Source organism: Bombina bombina, chromosome 3, assembly GCF_027579735.1.
Source record: "Bombina bombina isolate aBomBom1 chromosome 3, aBomBom1.pri, whole genome shotgun sequence".
NCBI classification, from domain to species: Eukaryota; Metazoa; Chordata; class Amphibia; order Anura; family Bombinatoridae; genus Bombina; species Bombina bombina.
This window is the reverse complement of record NC_069501.1, coordinates 355,864,724-355,887,034: the sequence shown is the minus strand read 5'-3', so window position 1 is coordinate 355,887,034 and position 22,311 is coordinate 355,864,724.

Sequence of the window (22,311 nt, the reverse complement as noted above, 5' to 3'; positions counted from 1 at the left end):
CCTCCTCTGGCCCCCTCAGAGACCCCCACCCCCCATTCCTAGTAGAAATGCCCGCTCCAGTCTCTGGACCTCTCCTGTAACAGAGACCTCCACCAGTGCCACCATTCCTACCTGCTCCTCACTCATTGACTTCTTCACTCGCCGTCTGCAGGCAGCGGGCTCACTCAGTCACCTCAAGTGGCTCAGATGGAGGTGCAGACAGTGTGTGAGCCTGTGTCATGTTGAGACGTCAGGTGGCCATGGCTCATCCCACACGATTTCTCCCTCTCAGTCTCAGAGTGAGTGACGTCAGGTAGACAGTCAGCCACTGGCAGCGGCAGGCAGCGCAGCAGCTGCGCAAGACAAGTGAGCTCCGCCTCGTCACCAGTCCAGTCATCCACTCCTCTGAGACTGAGTCTGAAACCACACACGCACAGCGTGCACAGACCACAGTGCCCACATTATTAAAGCAATTATAGCCGGGCGGTCAGGTCAGCCCAGAGTGGAACAGGTCACAGTGGTGTCAGGAATCAGGATTGGGAGAGTAGTAAAATAAGTTTAGTTGCGTTGCAGGCACAGGGACCACCACCAAGCCAGATCAAATTTAAACAAAATAAATAAAAATAATACATTTAATTTTTTTTATCATAGGCAGCCGGCACCGATCAGCGCCCCCCTGCTGGTGCGCGCTAAGATGGCTGCCTATTCTGCCTAGTACAAAACGCCAGGCCCTGTATATGGGTTTATATGTAAGCATGTGTGCACATACATATTTGTAACAATAAACACATAAATATGCATGTATACACATAGACATATATAGAAATGTATACATATACATTTATATATACATATACATTCATATATATATATATATATATATATATATTATTTTTAAAACCTTTTTATCAATATTAAACAGATATATTTTAATAAAATTGTATATATGGTATATATGACTGTAATACTTTATTTTAATAAATTTTAGGTTTTTTGTTTAAATATTAAGGGCCGGATTACAAATTACCGATATTGTGTTCGTTTGCATGCAGGTTAAAATGCACTGGTATTACAAGTTGAAAGTAAAGGTGATCGCTTGAGTGCAATTCAAGTTAACTCGTCGGGTTATCGTGTCCTCAGAGCTGCAGCTAACTGTTTTGTGAAACAAAAAAGTTTCACAAAACACATCAAAAATACAATAGAAAGTAGAGTTACACTCATAATAACACCATCTAATAAAAAATATTTCTAAAAAATATTGCACAAAAAAGTTATAAGGGCTCAAAGATATGACTTTAACATAGAGATACATACATATACATCTATAAAGATGTAAATGTATATATAAATATATATTATTATTATACTTTATTTATGAAGCGCCAACATATTCCGCAGCGCTGTCCATGGGTACAATTAATTTAAAAAAAACAATGTTATAAAATTTGTAACAGACAAGACAAAATTTACAAACACACACAGGAGGAATTGAGGGCCCTATTCCAGTGGGAACTTATAACCTAGAACGGTAGGAGGTTGAGAAACAGGAGGTGAAGACTGCAAGATTGAGAAAGATGTTAATGCAGAGATAGATGAAGAAAATGTTAGTTAAGTGAAATTAATGTATTATTGAGTTGTGTGGTAGACTTATCTGAACAGAAAAGTCTTTAGGGACCATTTAAAGGAAGAAAGATTAGGGCAAAACCTGACAGCACAAGGGAGAGCGTTCCAGAGGGTAGGTGCTGCACGAAAGAAGTCCTGCAGTCTAGCATGGGAAGAGGTGATAGCTGAAGATGTATGGAGCAGGTCATTGTTTGATCTTAGTGGGCGGGCTATATATGTGTACAGATGTATTTTTGTATTTATATGTGTATATGTGTATTTAGAGACATATTGTGACTTATTCATATTTTCATGTCGGGTTACACATATGAGAATATGCGATCGGGTTTGCACGACAGTTAGGTGTTTTTTCCCACTTTTTTTTGCTCTATTGACTTATTGACTTCTATGGTAAAATAGGTTATCGTGCGAGCAATATTGTAAGTTTGGCTTTTTTGCTCACGTGGGGTTAGTGCGAAAGTGAGAACAGTTTACTTTCAACTCGTAATAAGAGCACAACTTAAGTGGTCAAAAATGTTACTTCTAGCGCGATTAGCGGTCTAGCAAAAGCGCTAAATAGCGTTCCACTTGTAATCTGGCCCTTAATGAAGAAAATAAACTCCACTCCTTAGAATGTGAGATATCAGTTGTGTGTTAGAGTATTTTTATCAGTACAATCTCCTTTACAAAATCATTTTAGTTCAGTATGTAGTGGATTCAGTTTTCACCATTAGTCATCAGCCGTATGATATCTACAGTGTTATACTGTCACTCATTTGATAAACTCTGCCCCTAAAGGAGCCTCTTATCTTTTACATTACAGGTCACATGGTTGTATGGTTTTCAGTTTTATAGAGACACTATTTATGATATATCCCCTACATCGGGTAGCACGTGTATTACAAGTTGAACGTTAAAAGTTTGAGTGCGAACGAAACTCAACACAGGCTAACCAAAGTAATATCAAAGCCACGTGAATTGTTTTCACCAGAGACTTCAACACTTATCGCTCGTGCACTAATCCAACATGAGTTATTAATATTTTACATTCCAATATTCTTCACATACAGAATTTTTTTATTTGTATTGTAAATACATATATATATATATATATATATATATATATATATATATATATATATATATATATATATATATATATATATATATATATATATGTTTATACCTATACCTATATATTATTAAAAATTATTATACATACCATGCTCAATAAAGATATATATATATATATATATATATATATATATATATATATATATATATATATATATATATATATATATATATATATATATATATTTATAATTATTAATATTTTTTTCTCTAGACTGGTGTAAAATAAATTCTCCTCTAAATACAAATTTGTGCTCTTCCCAGATGGTGGAGGATGAGATCTGATCAGTATTGTTTTCCCTGAAATAGTTCCCCAGAGATACATCTATTGCTTGCTTAATTAAGGGGTTTTCTAGTAAGTATTCATCCAATCTCCATAGGAAGGGTCTTATCGGGATGTTGTGCCATTCCATTTTGCATTGCACTGGCACATGGTCTGACCAGGTGATTGGCAAGATGGTGGAGTTACTTTTCATTGTCAGGCCCAATTGATCTGTTAAGATGTAGTCTATTCTTGTATAGATGTTATGTGGGTTTGAGTAGAAGGTATAATCCCTGGTTGTTGGATTAGCCATTCTCCAGGATTCTCCAGGTGTCATGCAGTTTTAACTGGGCCAGTTGTGCATTTATCGATTTTATTGCTCATTTAGGAGTACTGGTGGACCCTGTAGATATATCTAATGTTGGATCTAGTGGTATATTGAAATTTCCAGCGAGAGATATATTGTTGAGAGGATCAGTTTGTGGCAATGTCCAGTGATTGCGCCTTGGGTGGGGGTTGCCTCTTGTGAGTTATCGGAGGGTTGATGTCATCTGGCCTGTGTGGTGTTGGGAAGTTCTGTTTATCTGTGTGTTGCGGTATGGTGATCTGTAGAGCTTTGCAGAAACTTGGTAAATCGTCCATGGTTTTAAAGGTGGTAGTAGAGTCTCCTTTCGAAACAATTATACTAACTGGGAAGCCCCATCTATAACCAATTCTTTGCTCCTTTAGTATGTAAGTGATGAATTGTAGATCCCTCCTCTTTTGCAAGGTTGCTGGATCCTTGAATATCTGTATGTAATTGCCAGCATGTGTTATCTTTTGTTTTTGACGGGCGTGCTTGAGTATTTTCTCTTTTTCTTTATAGTTGAGAAGCTTCACAATAACATCTTTCGGTGGTGCTCTTGGTGGTGATCTTGCTCTCAGGGCTCTGTGTGCTCTTTTGATGCATACATCTGGTGCACTGGTTACCCCTTGATCGTGCAGAACAGGTCCTGTAGGCAACCCTCCAGTGCTGTAGTTGATATTGTCTCCAGTATGCCACGTATGTGTAGATTGTTGCATCTGCCCCTATTGTCCATGTCCTCCACATTTTCTAAGAGGAGGTGTATTGTTTCCTCTTGGTCATAAACCAGTTTAGATATATGTTGTCATGTAATATTATGGTTTTCTTCAAGAGTTGTGACTCTGGTCATGATCTTTGTTAAGTCCCTTTTTAACTCTCCATACCAATTTTTAACTTCTCCCACTATTTGTTTGATGTCATTTTTAGTACAAAGGGATTGTAGGTCATCTTTGGTATGTTCTTGTGTGTTGACAGGGTTGTGTTGTGACTCAGGTGGTGGTATGACTGGGGGGGGGTTCCATTTTAGGTGTTGTAGTGACAGGGCTTTGGTGTTTTAAGTAATGCTGAATTAATTTGGAGTTTCTTTGAGTATCAGACTTGTTATGTCTGCGTCCAGGCATGACCAGCTTGCTGCGTGGTAATTGGTAATGTGGGACTTATTTGCTTTAATTTTGAATGCTGGTTACTGCTTGCTTCTCCTGTTTGAGCTGTGTGCTAAATGCAGTGTCCTCCGTTTTTATTGTGCGCTGAGAGGAGTGTCACTTAAAAGTTAGTAGAGGAGCTGTGGTGAGGAGCTACTGTCCCTTGTTTGTTTGTTTTTTCCCTCAGGTTCTAAGGCTCCCATTTACATGTGGCCCAGTAATGAGGTAAGGCCTATTTTTATTTTAAAGTGTGCCAGAGCGTCTCTGCTCGCTTGTGGGAAGAGTGTGTGGGGGCGGTGTTGCTGGTAAGCACTTTGTGTAGCTCAGGGAGACTTTTACTTAACTTTAAAGTCTTGTGGCATCTCTCTGCCAGTTGGAGCTGTTACTGGCTGTGTCCCAGTTAATGCCGCCCACGTATTCTGCCTCTCGCAGCGTAGAGTATGCATACTGCGCTTCACAGATCTGGTGCGAGTGGGTTACAGCTGGGGATGCTGAGCTGTGACTCTCGTGGGTTTCCCTGCTAGTGCAGTAATTCTGTCGGCTCTGTCTTTTGGTCCGTGCCTGTGCTGAGTGAGTGGCGCAATGCTCCATTGACTCTGTTGTGTTCCACGGTTGTCAGTTTCTTCACTGGGCACTGGGCTCTGCTGGGTCTTAGGTATGTGTTCCGGACTTGACCGGCATTAGTAAGTGGCTCTGAAGATATTTTTATTTATTTTTTTAGTTTCTTTTTTTTTTTTAATTTTAATTTTTTATTGAGGTTGTAATAAAGTTTCACAACATATTCATCTGGTAACAATAATAGCGTAATTCTGGAAAATACATCCTTATAACATAAACATAATCTTAAACCAAAGAAATAGGGAGTCTTGAAATAAATTCTATATGCCTTCGGAGGGAAACGTGTAGAATAGTCATGTAAGTTACATCTATGTCCCGTAGTCATAACCCCCCTATGAAAAGGTAGACATTATCAACGGGTAAGAGGCATATGAGATTGCTAGAGTTAACCTTGTAAACATGGATGTTGATAACGGGACATATGTTTGTACATAAGATAATGGAACCTCAGTTTTATATTTTATATATAATAAATATGGCCCACGCCTTACCGTGGAGAAAATTAATATGTTCATTTATTCTAATAGGGTTGAGGCAGGCGTGGGGCAGTATTTGTTTGGGCATTCTCAGACCAAGGTGGTCTAGAAAAGGGAAGAAAGAAGTCAGAGGGCAAGAGCCGCTTATGTTAGAAAAGGAGGGGAATAAAAGGGAGTAGGGGGACGGAGCTATCCAGAATGCCAAATTAATAATGTGAATAGGGCTATTAGAAGGCTTATTATACAATTACAAATTTACAGGTAGAGTTATGTGTAAAGGAGAGAATTCGTATATATAGAAGGTAGGAGGCTACTGCAAGAGCTCCTCTCCTGGGGAAGTGCCAGCTCTAGGCGATGTGGGTAAAAGGGATATGGGTATGACCCGCAGGCAACAAGTACCGGCGGGAAAGGGAGGAGAGGGGCTCAGCAAGGACCGGCTTTTTATCCAAATAAAGACTTCCACACAGAGAGCGTGATTAGTTAGGGGTCTCATTATCCATAGGAGTTAGAACAAAAACAGATCTAAACATTTTATATGGAGAGAACTGAAACATTGGTCTTAATTACTGCACTTTTGTAACAGGCTTATATAACGCATTTAATAATCAATCATAGCAGTCTAAGAAAGAAAGGTTATGCTATAGACAATGTGATATTGAAACTGCCGAAGACATATACTCTATAATGGGGATTTAAACCTGCAGTGGGATATCTCAATATGGTTGATCATGTAAATTTACTAACTAGCAGAATTATTGAAATCCTTCTATACATGTAAAGTGAGCTGCTTAAACTATAGGGGAGTAATACTGAAGGCGTAAAATTAAAAGCCAAACATACATCATCCCATATAACTTAAATACCTGAGTGGCTTGAAAGAATTATGTTGCTGTGTACTTAAGTTCAAGCACTTAGTTATGCATCTCATACATAATTAGTATAAATAGATATAGCCATTTTTAACAATCCCTTTGTACTTAGCCAAAAAAGGCTTCTAAACAGATATAAACATATTGAGAGAACATTTGAAGTTAAACTATTATAAGCTTGAATCCCAATACTATTCTTTGAAGTATAACATTGAGACTATAGGGTACCTAGTTTCTAGAATAAGTGTTTCATAGACTAGTGAATACAGCATGTTTGGCAAGGTAGAGATCAAGTAGTGAATTTTTCTTCCCTATATTGTCAGGCCAGCCTCAGAGAACATAATAAGGAGTAGCTGTATAGGGGCCCCAAGGCAGTGCTACCTATTAAATCCTATCTTGTACCAAGTAGAATTATTCTACATGGATCTGTGGAAGGAAAGTTGTATATCTATAGTCAGACTTGTGTATCTACATAAATACATTGTGAGTAGACCCATTGTCTTAGACTTAAACCATGTGTCCTGTAGTAAAAATATATGTACATATTGCAGTACTCCTACATTGGGGATTTTTATGGGATGAGTGAAGTAGCAGCTGACCTATGGACATAAGATATTAATCACCTGACTCTAACTCTCTTAATCAGCAGCTAAGATTATTTGGACCTCTTTAAACATTGTTAAACCATAGCAAATACAAACCTAAACATTTTATGAAAAAACTCAGGTAAAGTCCCGGATGCATTTATTAATACTTTGCCTCAGCCTAATCCAATATTTCAGAATGTAATCCATGCAGGCCTATGTGTGACACTATCACGCCAGGGAATCAGTCCAATAGTATACAGTAATTCAGCCAACCCCTGTGTTAGGAACTGCAAGAGTGATCAGTATTAAGCCTACTGGTTTTCATTATAAAAGTCCCAGGGATAAAGGATATACATATACAATAGTAGTATAACAGCTAACATAGCTATAAAACTCTGTGTACAGACGTAGGAATTGTAGGGTAACAGAATGTCTGGGTCGATATTGGTAGGGAAAAGGCCCAAGCAAGTCACTCATTTGCCTACCCCAACTCTGAGAAGAGGCCTTGGTGAGTCCTTAGCATAGGGAAAAGAGTGGAGTAAGTGATTCTGCCGGGAGACATATTCTTGAGAGAAAGAGGCCGTTCCGGGTTTGAAGAACTGCAGGTGTGGGCTTGTGCTAAATTGTGACTTAGGCCCGACATAGTGTAACTTAGTTTGATCCAATCTCTGGAGCGCGGAGTGTCTCAAGCATTTTGTGTACCGCTCGTTTCTCGGATCAGCCTTCCAGTCCCACTTGGATCTAATATCTTCCGGAGGACCTCCAGATAAGTCAGCCACCGCAGTACTAGAGAAAGAATCAGCCGTCTGCATCAGGTAATACACTCTAGCTGAATCAGACCACTGAGTCTGCGACATCTCGGGGTATGGTGCACTCCGCCGCGTCGGTCTTGTGGGAGCGGGGGAGAGCTGCGAGGGACCAGGCTGTTCAGAAATTTTCATCGGTTCCGCCAGCTCAGGGCTAATATCTCCGGTATCTATCACATATGCCTCCAATGAGTCACAGGGTGACTCTATGTCCCATTTTGGTGGATCAAGTGCACGCTTGTCGGTCTCACCCATATCTTCCCCTGTCCATGTCGCAGTCTGCGGCAAATCCATAGCTGCTCTCAGCTCTGCTAGAAGGGCGTGTTGATGGGAATCCATGGAGCGGATTAAGTCTTGTAATGCCGCAAGGAGTTGCTTCCCCATTATATTGCTGAGAAGGTAGCGATAGTGTAGAAGGCAAGTTTCTATCAGCTGGAATGATGCGTAGCAAACTTCTATTATAGCGGTGTACTCCCTGCAGTGGTATCAGTTAGCTAGTAGGCCTCTGAGCTGTTTCTTCATCAATTATGCTAAATCTTAGTCCCAGGCTACATAATCCAAGATATAGTATATGTTGAGAGCTCGTTATCAAAATGTATATATCCTTAGAGTGCCATAATTTAATATTTTAATGAACTAATTTCAGGAGCTCTAAAATGGCACGTCTTGCTGCCTCGGTAGTTAGCTCCGCCCCCCTATTTTTTTATTTTCAATCAAGCATTATTGAATCATTAATAAAAACAAAATCAACAATTTATACAGTAAAAATAGAAAATTAATCGCTGCAAACAACATACGTCTCCTCAAGTACAGATAAGATCTACCTTTTTATAATCTTGTTAAGAGACAATCATATAGTTAGGAAATTCAATATGTTCAAGAAGCATTCTTACAACAATATTTTCATAAATGCAACAAATCCCAATCAACAAGGGGTTGAATACGTTGTTGTTTTTTTTAAATGTATTTTTTTATTAAGTTTTATGCACAAGAGTACAAACAATGGATATTTAGCAGTATAAACATTCACCGCCACATAATAAACTGGATGTCAGTATTTTACAAATGTATAAAAGTTGTGAATTCCATTCATATATATAGGTGAAAGATAATAATACAAAAGCCAGTATACATAAATATATAGTGAAAGGGGGAGATTTCCGAGAGTGAAACCGAAATCTGATACTGCTCAGGTAACCTCAATTTTAGTTAGACTTTTAAGAAAGTATACATTTTATCTTTTTTCCCCCTAATGCAGACTAGAAAAGTTACACCCCATGTAAAAGATAACGGTCACTCTTTGACCTCTAGTATTATTATATAATAGTATGGGGAAAATATAGGGGATATGTAACCAATAACAAACATATAGAGTCACTTTTGGACCCTCTGTAATATGAAATGTGAATGTGACAAAACTAAGGAACAGCAGGCTAATAAACAAACAAGCAGACAAGGTGTCACATATAATTACAGTTATAAACATCAGTACATGTATATCAATGTTTTGAACAATATATGGTAGAATTTCTATAGGATATATTTTCCTATGCTTACAATGTAAGCTCAATGGAGTGGGGGGGGATGTTTTGGCCTAAATAAGTTAGCGGAGACCACACTGGACCAATATTGTGAATTTCCAGCTCATGACTATGAAGCTTGTAGATTCAAGTGGCTAACAACACCGTATATGCAATGTAGGAATAAAAAATGCACATAGATTAGGCTGGTTAACTAAATCAAATGTAGGCGAAGGGTAGCAGGGCTAAAATACTATTACCAAATCTTGGTATGGAGAGTGGCATGTCTAAGAGGTAGTTTCACACTATGATAAGCTGTGAGATATGTATATTAACCCAAGGTGAATATGTGGTAGCTTGTCCTATATATTTAATAAAGGAGGACTAATAGTTTATATGGAAACACAATGCATGTTACAATCCCACTATATACAAGGAGTTATAAGTAACTATTGAAGGGAAATAGATCTCAAGGTATTGGTAGAGTCCATGAAAAAATACCAACTGATGAAGATATACCGCCCCGGCCGTAGGCAGCACATCCCCAACCATGTAGTGCACTGACAAATCAGTAAATGAATCATAAATAAACGTATCAGGTGCGTGGACCTTTATGCACTCCTGATAGTGGGAAGTTCAGTTGAGGTCTCTTTTATGGTGTATATGCAGGGAGCCTTAATATTTTGAGATGTTTAGTATATGTAAATGTCTTAGCCGGGGAACTAAGGCAATTAGGTGTATATGATTGTCTCCTGAATAGGGATGTATAAGTGTGTTTGTCCCATAAACAAAATATACCTGTATATGCAGCGTATAAAGGGCATGTGCTTTATGGATATATGCTCTTATATTAAATTATCAAGTGAAACAAACAATAAAAAATAATATAAGAATTAATAATAAACAGAAGCTAACCCTGGTCTATGGTCTTTCACACCAATATTTGATTTCCTCATGTAGTTATTGAACAGATCTGCATACCCTCATTTGCGAACCACCCTTTTCTGAGAAAACCGTTAGCTAGACATGGGTATTATCAGCCATCATCAAATATTCACAGCATACAATCTACACATGCATGTGAACGAAGATCTAGAGATCAGTAACTTTTGAGCACTGCTCCTCCCCCCAGAGCCTTTGTAGAAAAATTGCGCATTAACCTTAAAGGGGAGCAATGCTGTACATAGCATCTCAAACATGAAAGTCTACCTATCTAGAAGGTAGCAGCCCCAATGCACCACATTTAGAATAACTGTATAAGAGGTAGGAGATAAATATAAAACAATGTAAGGACCTAAGTTCACCTCCTAATATTGTAAGGAAAAACACTGCTGAATATATCTTGAAACAACCATATGCACTAACAGACAGGGTTATTAGATCAGTCACCTTCATATAATCCTAGGTCTGTAGTGTAATGTATAAACTGTTAGCATTTTTGTAACTTATACTCAGAGTTTCTGTGGAATAAAGGTCCCAGGATAGCTGGTTTGGCACACAATTGTAATGTTTATCCTACCCCAGATGGCCAGGGTAGATGAGTTCCCTCTGCAACTATACTGGAGATCCTTAGAAATTGCCCCCAATAGGATTCCTCTTCCTCTATCCATTGGTACATTTTGGCTGCTAAGTTCACCACAATTAGGCTTGTCACTCGAACGGCACATCTCATCATAGCAACTGCTCCCCAGGTTGCCAGAGGGTCCGTGCAGCACCTCGCATCTCTCCCTGCACTCCCGGTAGCCATCTTGCTGATCGACTTAGGTGCCTCTACAGGCACTAGACTCCTCTGTTCCCCTGAACATTGTCTCCGGTGGAGGCTGTCATGGAGGTAGCATTACAGGAGTCAGGCTCTATATAATGTGTCCCTTCAGGCTGGAATTCCGTTTTTTGCGTGTGTACCAGAGCAGCCTGGCAATTATCCAGGAGGGTGTCTATCTCCCTGAGGATGAATGTCACGGGCCTCATAGTGTATATATGTATATCTGTGCTCATTAGTGGGACAAGAATGGAACGTTTAGCTGATCTAAGTCCTCACTCTGGTCTCCACGTGGACAAGAAAATGGCTGCCTCCAAAGACTCCAAGTAGTAGAAGTAGCGTCTACGCTGTAAAGCTCCCACAGCATAACATTTTTCTCCTTTGTAATACTAGGCTGTGAAGTCTCCTGAGCCTTAAGGATGCCAATATTGATAAGGTAGAAAAGACTGGATGGTCGTCAAGCTTGATTTTGTGAGTAATATAGTCAGAGCTGCTGAGATATGCGACCATCCAGTTCGAGAGCTAGCTCCTCCCCCTGAATACGTTGTTTTACATATGCTTGAGTTGTTTTTAACGTTTTTCCTAATACTATAACTGTAGATAAATCATGCTCTAGGTTGCATATATTAGACTTCCCTCAGAAGAGGGGAAAAGTATTCATTCAAGAGGGGAGAGGGGGGGGGAAGGGGAGAGGGGGAGAGAAGAGAGAGAGGGGAAAAAAAGGGGAGAACTTCTATCTCTCTCTAAACAGCAACATTTCTCCAGGTGGTTAACATAATTTCATGAGTCCCCAGTTGGGTAGTTTTAAAATAGTGGTCCATTCCGTGACTGTTGGGATAACCCCAGTCTTCCATTTTTTGGGAATTAATCTTTTAGCACCAGTGATCATTATGAGTAATAGGGACCTCTTGTGTGCTTCCCTAATTTTGGGTAAGTTAAGAAGGAGCATCGTCTCCGGTGTATTGGGTATGAGGGTCTGCAATTTATCAGTCATAAGGCCTAACACTTCTGGCCAAAATCCTTGTAGTCTAGGACATGACCACCAGATATGCAGAAAGGAGCCATGCTCCCCACATCCCCTCCAGCACAGTGGGCTTGCTGTTGGGAAGCACATGTGGAGCCTTGTTGGCGTTAGGTACCACCTGCATAACAATTTTAAAAGTATCTCCTGTACCATAGCAGAGACCGACGAGCGTTTTGTGAATTGAAATGATCTAAGCCAGTCATCCTGGTCAATCTCTTTATTTAAGTCTTTACTTCAAGCTATTGTGTACGTCGGAAGTTGTGCCTCTGTGGGTGCAGGTAGCAGTTTATATATTAAGGAGATTTGCCGTCTTGTTGGTGCTGATGTCGTGCATAAGTGTTCAAATGTAGTGAGTGTTCTCAAAAAGTTCTCTTTATGTTGGTGGTGTGTAAGGTAGTGAATGAGTTGGTGGTATCTCAACCAAGAGGAAAAAACATCACCACATTTTTCTGATAGATGTTTTTGGGGGCCTATCTTGCCATTTTCCATTGCAAAGTGCAAAGTGCCATCTCTCAGACTGTATGGGCTGCTTAAGCGTGTGCCTAGGAGGTTATAGGGTCGTGTGCTAGTATTTACTGTTCTGTCCCACTCACGTAGCACTTCCAGCGATAAGGGATAGTTGTTTAAGCTCTTGCGGCGCAGCCCTGGAGGAATCCATGCCAACGTGCCCACATTTTTCAATTGGAAGATTTGACCATCCAGACGCACCCAGGCTTTGTGTGTGGTATTATGGGACCATTCTACAAGTCGCTGTAAGAGTATTGCATGTCTATAGTTATTCAAGTTAGGAAACCCCAATCCCCCCTATCTCTTGCTAAATACATAATTTTTCTTGGTACTTGTGGCTTTGTACCTCTCCAGACGAACTGCTCTAGAGTTTTTTGTAAATGAGGCAAGTAATCTTTTTGTAGTTGTATTGGGAGGGTTTGTAATAGGTACAATATTCGTGGGAGGATATTCATCTTGATCACCACAATTTTACCTAGCCATGAAAGTGGTTTGTTCCTCCAAGACGAGAGATCCCCTATTATTTCTTTTTTTAGGCCTAAGTAATTGGCTTTAAATAAGTCTTGTGGATTCGGAGTTATATGTATACCCAAGTATTTCAATTTTGAGGATGCTATAGGGATGCCATGTACTGTGTGCAGGCAGTGTATTTGTTCTGCTGGGGTGTTGATATTTAGTAATTCTGATTTGGAAAGATTTTAATGGAAATTGGACAAGGTTCTGTATATTTGTAATTCGCTTAGGAGTTCAGGAATAGATGTATCTAAATTTGTTAATGTGAATAAGATATCATCTGCATACAGCGCCTGTTTATATTCAGCTTCTCCTACCCTTATTCCCTTAATGTTATTATTTTCTCTAACTTTCTGCACGAGGGCTTCAATAGATAAGGCAAAAAGGAGTGGAGACAGGGGACACCCCTGTCTTGTACCGTTAGTAATCCTAAATGTGTTCGATAATGTGCCATGCATTTGGGCTGGAGTATAGCGCAAAAGTCATATTCATAAATGTGTCACCGAAATTCATAGCCTTCATGACTTGACGCAGGAACAACCAATCGACACGGTCGAAGGCCTTCTCTGCATCAGTGGAAAAGAGGGCCGCGGGCGTATCCTGCGAGCAGGCATACTGAACTAATTGTATCACCTTACAGGTGTTGTCCCTAGCCTCTCTGCCAGGCAAAAAGCCCACCTGCTCTGTTGAAATCAAGCTCGGCAAATGTTTGTTTAGTCGATTAGAAAGAATTTTAGCTAGTATCTTAATATCTGAGTTCAAAACTGATATGAGTCTAAAGTTTTCTGTTACCATAGGTGACTTACCCAGTTTCGGTATAACCGTGATATAAGCCTCTAGCATGGGAGAACTAAGATGGGGCTTTTCTATCAAAGCATTAAAAATCTGCAGCATTGTAGGGGCTAGGGACTTGAAAAATGTCTTATAGTATTTTGGGGTCAATCCATCAGGCTCTGGGCTTTTACCATTCAGCAGGTCTTTAATTGCCATGTTTAGTTCTTCATGTGTAATTGGGGTATCTAGTTTGTTAGCGTCCGAGTCGTCTAGTTTTGGTAGGTTAATTGTGGCTAGGTATCTGTCTATAGCCTGTTTTTTCTCTAAGTTTTGTGTTTGGGTTTTTATCTCAACATTAATGTTATATAACGCTGTGTAGTATGTGCTAAACGCATCAGCAATCCCTTTGTTGCTTTTTAACACGGATCCATCTATTGCTTTAATAAAATGTATATGTGACTTAAGCTGTTGTCTCCGTAATGAACGGGCAAGCAATTTACCGGGCTTATTACCCCCTTCGTAGTAGTGTTGTTTAATTGATAGCATTTTGCGCCGGTAGGCCTCCATAAGGTGTTGTCTAAGATCTAATCTGGTTTGTGCCAATGTTTTCCCTACCTCTGTATCGAATGGGTCATCTTTATGCTTGCGTTCTAAGTCTGCTATTGTGCGCAAAAGATTCAAGTGTTTTAATCTGTATTGCTTTCGTAGCCTAGCCGCATGTTTAAGAAATTCACCATGCATGACACATTTGTGGGCCTCCCACATAGTGGATAGAGATGTATGTATTGGATTGTTGTGTGTTAGTCTGTCAGAGACTTTTGGAGGTCAGTTTTAATTAACGGCTAGTCTAAAAGAGTGTCGTCTAGCTTGCAAATGTAGGTTGTGGGAGGTATATCGGGCCATAATACGGAGCAAGTGACAGGGGCGTGATCCGACCAGGAAATTGAGCCAATATTACTTGTACTGATCATATATAGCCTGGTCTGTGAAAATGTAGTCAATTCAAGAATATTTGTTGTAAGGGGGGGAGTAGTAGGTAAAATATTTTGTAGTTGGGTTTACTATCCTCCAAACATTGTGCATATTTAATTCTGAGATGGTTGCCCTGACTGATTTAATCACTGTGTTCGGCTCACTGGATGAGCCACTAGACATGTCTAGGTGTGGTTCAAAAGGGATATTAAAGTCGCCGGTTAGAAATACTGGTCCCTTTGCATAATCCAATAGTGTTTTAGAGAATTTTTTAATGAACTTATGCTGCTTTGTGTTCGGGGCATATACTGTGGATAGTGTTATTGGGTGATCATACAATGTACCCGTCATGACTATATACCACCCTTCCGGATCTTTCTCTGCATATGTAACTTTGAGAGGAACTGAGTTGTGAATTAAGATGCCTACCCCACATTTCTTGGATGTACCTGATGCAAAAAAAAGCGGTAGTTAACTGAGTGTTGTACCACTTCGTCTCTTTCCCTCTATGGAAATGTGTTTCCTGAAGGAATAGAATATGGCTGTGCAGGTTTTTAATTTCTCTAAATGCGATGGATCTCTTACCTGGGTTATTGAGGCCCTTTGCGTTAATAGTTGCAAAGGTAAGACTGTGCGTAGAAAATCTACTCGGTTGTCCAGCCATCCTGGAGAAAGCATGTGCGGAGAAAAAAAAGGGGGGTAGCAAAGGAGAAGAAGGGGTAGAGGAGTTTGTTAGGGAAAAGATAAGGAGAGATTAGAAGAGGTAGATATAGATATTTCGTACGTCTAACGCTCTGGACTCTGAAAAGGAGAAATGTAGTGCGGTCAGTTGTACCTGCAAAATAGACAGTATATTTATATCTACCCAAAGAAGAAAACATGAATGTATAACAATCAACAATGAGGGTAGTAGTCCGTGAATTCCCACGGCTCAATAATACATAAAGTACCCACAAGCCAGGAGGCCCTACTCATGGGTATGGTATTGAATTAAGCATAACTAGAGTAAAACAGGGGGGGTTGTAACTTTATAGAACTATGCCTAGGCATAGGACAGTGGGCCTATCTTGCAATATTTATCACCCAGGAAGGATTTCACTGTGCTCACGTACTTATACTGTTCCAGGAGACAAGGATAGTTCATAATGTACTGGAGGTGGCCTAAAAACTTGGTCTCAAATATCATACATTAACCTTAAAGCAAGTTATTCTAATAAAGCAGTTTGTTGCCTATAGGTATATGCATTATTGTCACTCAGATGGTGTCTGGTTATCCAAAGGAGGTGATTCGGTGTTGTTTGTTTCTAATGTATCTTCATCCTGATGCTGTTCTTTACCCAGCGATAACTCCACCAGAAAGGCCTGTTCATCAGATCCAGGTTTGAAGGTAAGGACCTTGTTGATGTAGGTAACGATCAGGGAGACTGGAAAACCCCAACAATATTGTATTTTGTGGGCTCTCAAGTGTGAAGTAATGTGTGAGAGTTCTCTTCTTTTCTGTAGTGTTACTGGAGATAGGTCAGAAAAGATTTGAATATCAACGCCTGCATGTTGTAGTGGATGTTTATCCCTTGCGCAGCGGAGGATCTCCTCTTTGTCTTTAAAATACAAGAACTTTATTATAATGTCCCTTGGTGGAGCTTTTGGAGGGGGTTTCCAATGGTATCTCAGCTGATGAAGAATTACCCTTTAATGTGCGGAATAAGTTCTGTAAACATCCCTCAATGGCCGGTGGATGGATAGTTTCCGGGATTCCTCTGAGTCTTAAGTTACTATGCCGTCCACGGTTGTCTAGGTCCTCTAACTTATCGGATAGAGTCTGTATAATGTCCTTGTGACGTTGTAACTCTGATTTGTGGCGTTGCGCTGTTGTAAAGGCCTTTTTCTGGGCCTCCTCTACTTGAGTAACTCTAGCATCCAAGACATTAATGTCCTTCTTTAACTCGTTGAAGTAAGTGCGCATTTCCTGCATACTATTATGTATATCCTCCTTAGTGGAGAGGTGCTGAAGGTCTTTTCTGGTAATAAAATGTTGTGTCTGACGGTCTTCAACTTGAGATTGCGCAGCAATTGTCTGCCTATTGGGGTCAACGTCCTCTTTTTCTACTGTATTGCTAGCATCCACCTGTTTTAGGTACCTACTAAGCGGCCTTATTGGCATTCCTTTGCCTACTTTATTCTGTTTTTTATTCTGTTTTTTATTAGGCATCACCTCTCAAATGGGTTTTTATCATGCAAGGAGGGGCTAGTGGGCTCACCCCTAAACTTCTGGCAATAGGCCCACACTGTAGACAGAAATAATTCTCAATGCTGCATTGCGGGCTTCTGGCGCTTTATAGGCCTGTATGAAAAGTTACTTTTTGCTCTTGAAGATTAAAGCACCCAGCCTTAACCTGAGACGATGTATTTTAACAGTCCCTGTTTGTGCAGCCCCAGTGGGGGACCCGCCTCTGCAAAATGTTTTAATGTCTATATAACGACTAAATGTCTGTGAGGGGGAGCCCCACACACCCGCCCTACTGACTTAAGATTCACCCTCTGCAGTTGTAACATCATTTTTAGCACTTATGCAGCATCTTATAGCACCCCTGAGTACCGAGGCAAAGATCTTCACAACCAAGGGCCCCAATCCCATAAGAAGCTAAAGTCATGGCTGATGCAATGTATTATAGTGGGCCCTGTTGTGTAATATTAAGTGCGTGCTGTACTCACTTAGGATGCTTCTCACCGCTCCACTTTCGTTACATCCGATAAACACCTCCTCCTTCCAGCCATAACCCACAGGCAAAATCAGAGCAAAACACTTTCTGTGGCTCCTACGCCATCCACCAGGAGAAACCTTGAATATGTGGGGTTTAGCTGAAGGCGCGAAAATGCTGCGCCCGCTCCGCTTGCTGCAAAAGTTCTGGCTCCGTGATTCTGTTTCAGCAGTGATCAATTTCAGCTCCGTTAAGGGCAGGCATGTGGGCTCTATCTCCCCTACTGTGAAAAGGGTCAGTTAGCTATGCTTTTACTCAGTTATTGAGCCGTTTTGGCTTCTTAGACTAGGAGCTCGTTTAAAACACGGCCATCTGCCTGCGTGGTCAAGCCCCGCCCCCTGAAGTTATTTTTATCCGGTTTAGGGAGTAAGAGCTACTACATTAGGTGGCCATCTTCCTGTGCGGCCAAGCTCTGCCCCCCATCATTAATATTTTTAAAATATTTTATGTTTAATATTTCAAGAACATGCTTTAACATTACTAATTCTTCATGTGCGCTAACCCGACACTGCGTTATACCTAAAATGCAAAATCCGAATTTGATATCAATACCTACAGTTTACATCTATAGAAATATACAGGCATAGGTATATACAGATATATATATATAGAAATATATATTTACAATAAAAATAACATTGTTCTGTTATTCTGTATGTGAATAACATTGGAATGTTGTACAGTAAATATACAGTAAAACACATACATATACAAATACATATGTGCACACACACACACATATATATATATATATATATATATATATATATATATATATATATATATATATATATATATATGCATACATATACATATTAAGACATTTATATGTATGTATATATACAATATAGCACTTTGCAGTCAAACACCTTGTCAAATACCATATACCTTGAGGCCTTTTTTATATTAATATGAGTAATTTTATCAGCTAGTATTTATATGAGTGTAACTGTGTTTTTCAAATGTATTTATGTTGTGTTTAGTGAAACTTTTTTAATGCACTACCCATTAAGCAAGGTTTTCAGTCACACTAACCCGACTAGCCTAAAATGCGATTGTGCTCTTGCGATCGCTTTTACTTTCAACTTGTAATACGAGCGCTATTTCCATTGCATGCGAAAAAAGCCGATATCGCTCACACACAACGGTTAGCGCGCCACCTGTAATCTAGCCATCTGAATTTTCAATGAGCAGTAGATTTTTATCTGAAAGATTAAAAAATCCCCCATTTCACTGCCCCCTGCATCATGTGACAGCCATCAGCGAATCATAAAAGTTTCATTTTAAATTTTCTATCACTTTAAGTTTAAATGGGAATGTGATTAAGCTAAAGAGGGAGTAAGTAACTTTGAGAAAATAGATATAATAAAGCCCTTTCTAACTTAAAGGACCACTAAATACAGTAGAATTGCATAAATAAAAAGTGCATACTAAAAAGACAGTGCAATAGCAGTTACTCTGAATTTAAAATAAACCGTAGATGTTTGTCTGGCAAATATACACAAGCTCAGAAGTAGTTGCGGCTTCAGAAAGTGTGAATATAAAAAGACTGCAAAATTTGATAATGGAAGTAAATTGGGAAGTTTTTTAAAATTGCATGCTCTATCTGAATCATGAAAGTTTATTTTGACTTTAGTGTCCCTTTAACCGTCCTTAAAGGGACAGTCTAGTCAAAATTAAACTTTTATGATTCAGATAGGGCATACAATTTTAAACAACTTTCCAATTGACCTTTATCTTTAAATTTGCTTTGTTCTCTGAGTGGTATTTTTGAAAAGCTAAACCTAGGCAGGCTCAAACTGATTTCTAAAACCGTTGAAAACTGCCTCTTAGCTCAGAGCATTTTGAAAGTTTTCACAGTTAGACAGTAATAGTTCATGTGTGTTATATAGATAAATATTGTGCTCACTCCCGTGGAGTTATTTAGGAGTCTGCACTGACTGGTTAAACTGTATGTCTGTCAAAAGCACTGAGATAAGGGGCAGTCTGCAGAGGCTTAGATACAAGGTAATCACATAGGTAAAACGTATATTAATGTAACTGTTTTGGTTATGCAAAACTAGGAAATGGGTAATAAATAGTGATGTCACGAATAGTTTGCCGGCGAACATAGCTTGTTCGCATTCGCCGCGGCGGGCGAACATATGCGATGTTCGATCCGCCCCCTATTCGTCATCATTGAGTAATACTTTGACCCTGTACCTCACAGTCAGCAGACACATTCCAGCCAATCAGCAGCAGACCCTCCCTCCCAGACCTTCCTACCTCCTGGACAGCATCCATTTTAGATTCATTTGGAAGCTGCATTCTTAGAGAGAGGATGGACAGAGTAGCTGATGCTGATTTAATAGGGAAATCGATAGCTAGGCTAGTGTATTCAGTGTCCACTACAGTCCTGAAGGACTCATCTGATCTCTGCTGTAAGGACAGCACCCCAAAAAGCCCTTTTTAGGGCTAGAAAATCAGTCTGCTTTATTTTTTTTTTCCTGTGTAATCTAATTGCAGTTGCCTGCCTGCCAGCGTGTGTGTCAGGCTCACAGCGTATACTGTGCCCACTTGCCCAGTGCCACCACGCATATCTGGTGTAACAGTAGTGTACAATTAAAAAAACAACAACACTTTTTTGACTGTGAAATAATAGCAGTCAGTTTCCTTCACACGTGTGCGTTTCAGTGCCTGCTGCCAGGGCACAGTGTCACCCCAGTGCAACTCATATCTGGTGTAACAGTAGTGTACATTTAAAAAAAACATCACTTTTTTGACTGTGAAATAATAGCAGTCAGTTTCCTTCACACGTGTGCGTTTCAGTGCCTGCCTGCCAGGGCACAGTGTCACCCCAGTGCAACTCATATCTGGTGTAACAGTAGTGTACATTTTAAAAAAACAACACTTTTTTGACTGTGAAATAATAGCAGTCAGTTTCCTTAACACGTGTGCGTTTCAGTGCCTGCCTGCCAGGGCACAGTGTCACCCCAGTGCAACTCATATCTGGTGTAACAGTAGTGTACATTTAAAAAAAACAACATTTTTTTGACTGTGAAATAATAGCAGTCAGTTTCCTTCACACGTGTGCGTTTCAGTGCCTGTCTGCCAGGGCACAGTGTCACCCCAGTGCTACTCATATCTGGTGTAACAGTAGTGTACATTAAAAAAAAACAACATTTTTTTGACTGTGAAATAATAGCAGTCAGTTTCCTTCACACGTGTGCGTTTCAGTGCCTGCCTGCCAGGGCACAGTGTCACCCCAGTGCTACTCATATCTGGTGTAACAGTAGTGTACATTTAAAAAAACAACACTTTTTTGACTGTAATTGATTGAATAGCAGTTAGTTGTCTGCAAGCGTGTGTGTCAGGCCTACAGCGTCTACTCTGCCAACTTCTGCCAGTGCACAGTGCCACTTATATCTGTACCTGATAGGGGACGTAACAGGGATTAAACTGATAAGAATAGTACTACTTAACACACCACTCCTATCTGGTGGCACATTAGATTGAACGCGCAGTGCCCCAAATTTGAAGTAGGAGGACCGACCAAGCATCTTTTTCCATCTCCCGGTTCCTAAAATCGATGCCATATACACGTCCCCTGATAGGGGACGTAACAGGGATTAAACTGATAGGAATAGTACTATTTAACACACCTTATAATAACGCAGAGAGAGGCAACACAGAGAGAGGAGTCTGAAGAAGAGGAGTCAGAGGAGGAAGGTGGCTTTGAGGAGGTGGAAGACCAAACACAGCAGGCGTCCCAGGGGGCTTGTTGTCACCTTTCGGGGACCCTTGATGTTGTACGTGGCTGGGTGGAGGAAGAGACCTTCAATGACATCAGTGAGGACAAGGAACGGGACATGGCTAGCTTGTTATCCAACCTTGTGCAAATAGGGAGTTTGCGGTTTTGCAAATGGACTGTTTGCGGTTGTTTGCGGTGCGTTAAACGGGGAGTTTGGTCTGTCACTTTGAAGCGGGCGTAACCCTTACACTACCTGATCGATACAACATTATATCTGATGTTTTAAAGCACGTTATTCCAAACAATTTAGGAATGTTAGGTGATTTATGCCCTTTATGGATTAAAACCAGACTCTGCATCAACTATGTAATTTTCCATGGGAGTTTTGCCATGGATCCCCCTCCGGCATGTCACAGTCCAGGTGTTAGTCCCCTTGAAACAACTTGTCCATCACTATTGTGGCCAGAAAGAGTCCCTGTGGGTTTTAAAATTCGCCTGCCTATTGAAGTCTATGGCGGTTCGCCCGGTTCGCCCGTTCGTGAACATTTGCGGGAGTTCACGTTCGACATTCGTGAACCCAAATTTTTATGTTCACGACATCACTAGTAATAAAGGGATTAGCTATCTTTTTAAACAATAAACATTCTGGTGTAGACTGTCTCTTTAAGTTTTTTTTGATTAAAGAAAAAGAGCAATAAAGTATGGTTAATAATCAGCATAAGCCCATTGTAGACTTATTGCTCCCTACAAATCACTGGTTATCTCCCCTAGAACTGACATAACCTATCTTTTCCAAGTTCTGTGAGACACTAAGCTTAGGATCATGACATCGTTTGGGAATCAGTGTTAGAAATACCTTGTGAATCTGACAGCAGGCGACATCCACAGGCAGCATTGCCTTTAACCAAGGCTGAAGGCTGCCTCATAATCCATTC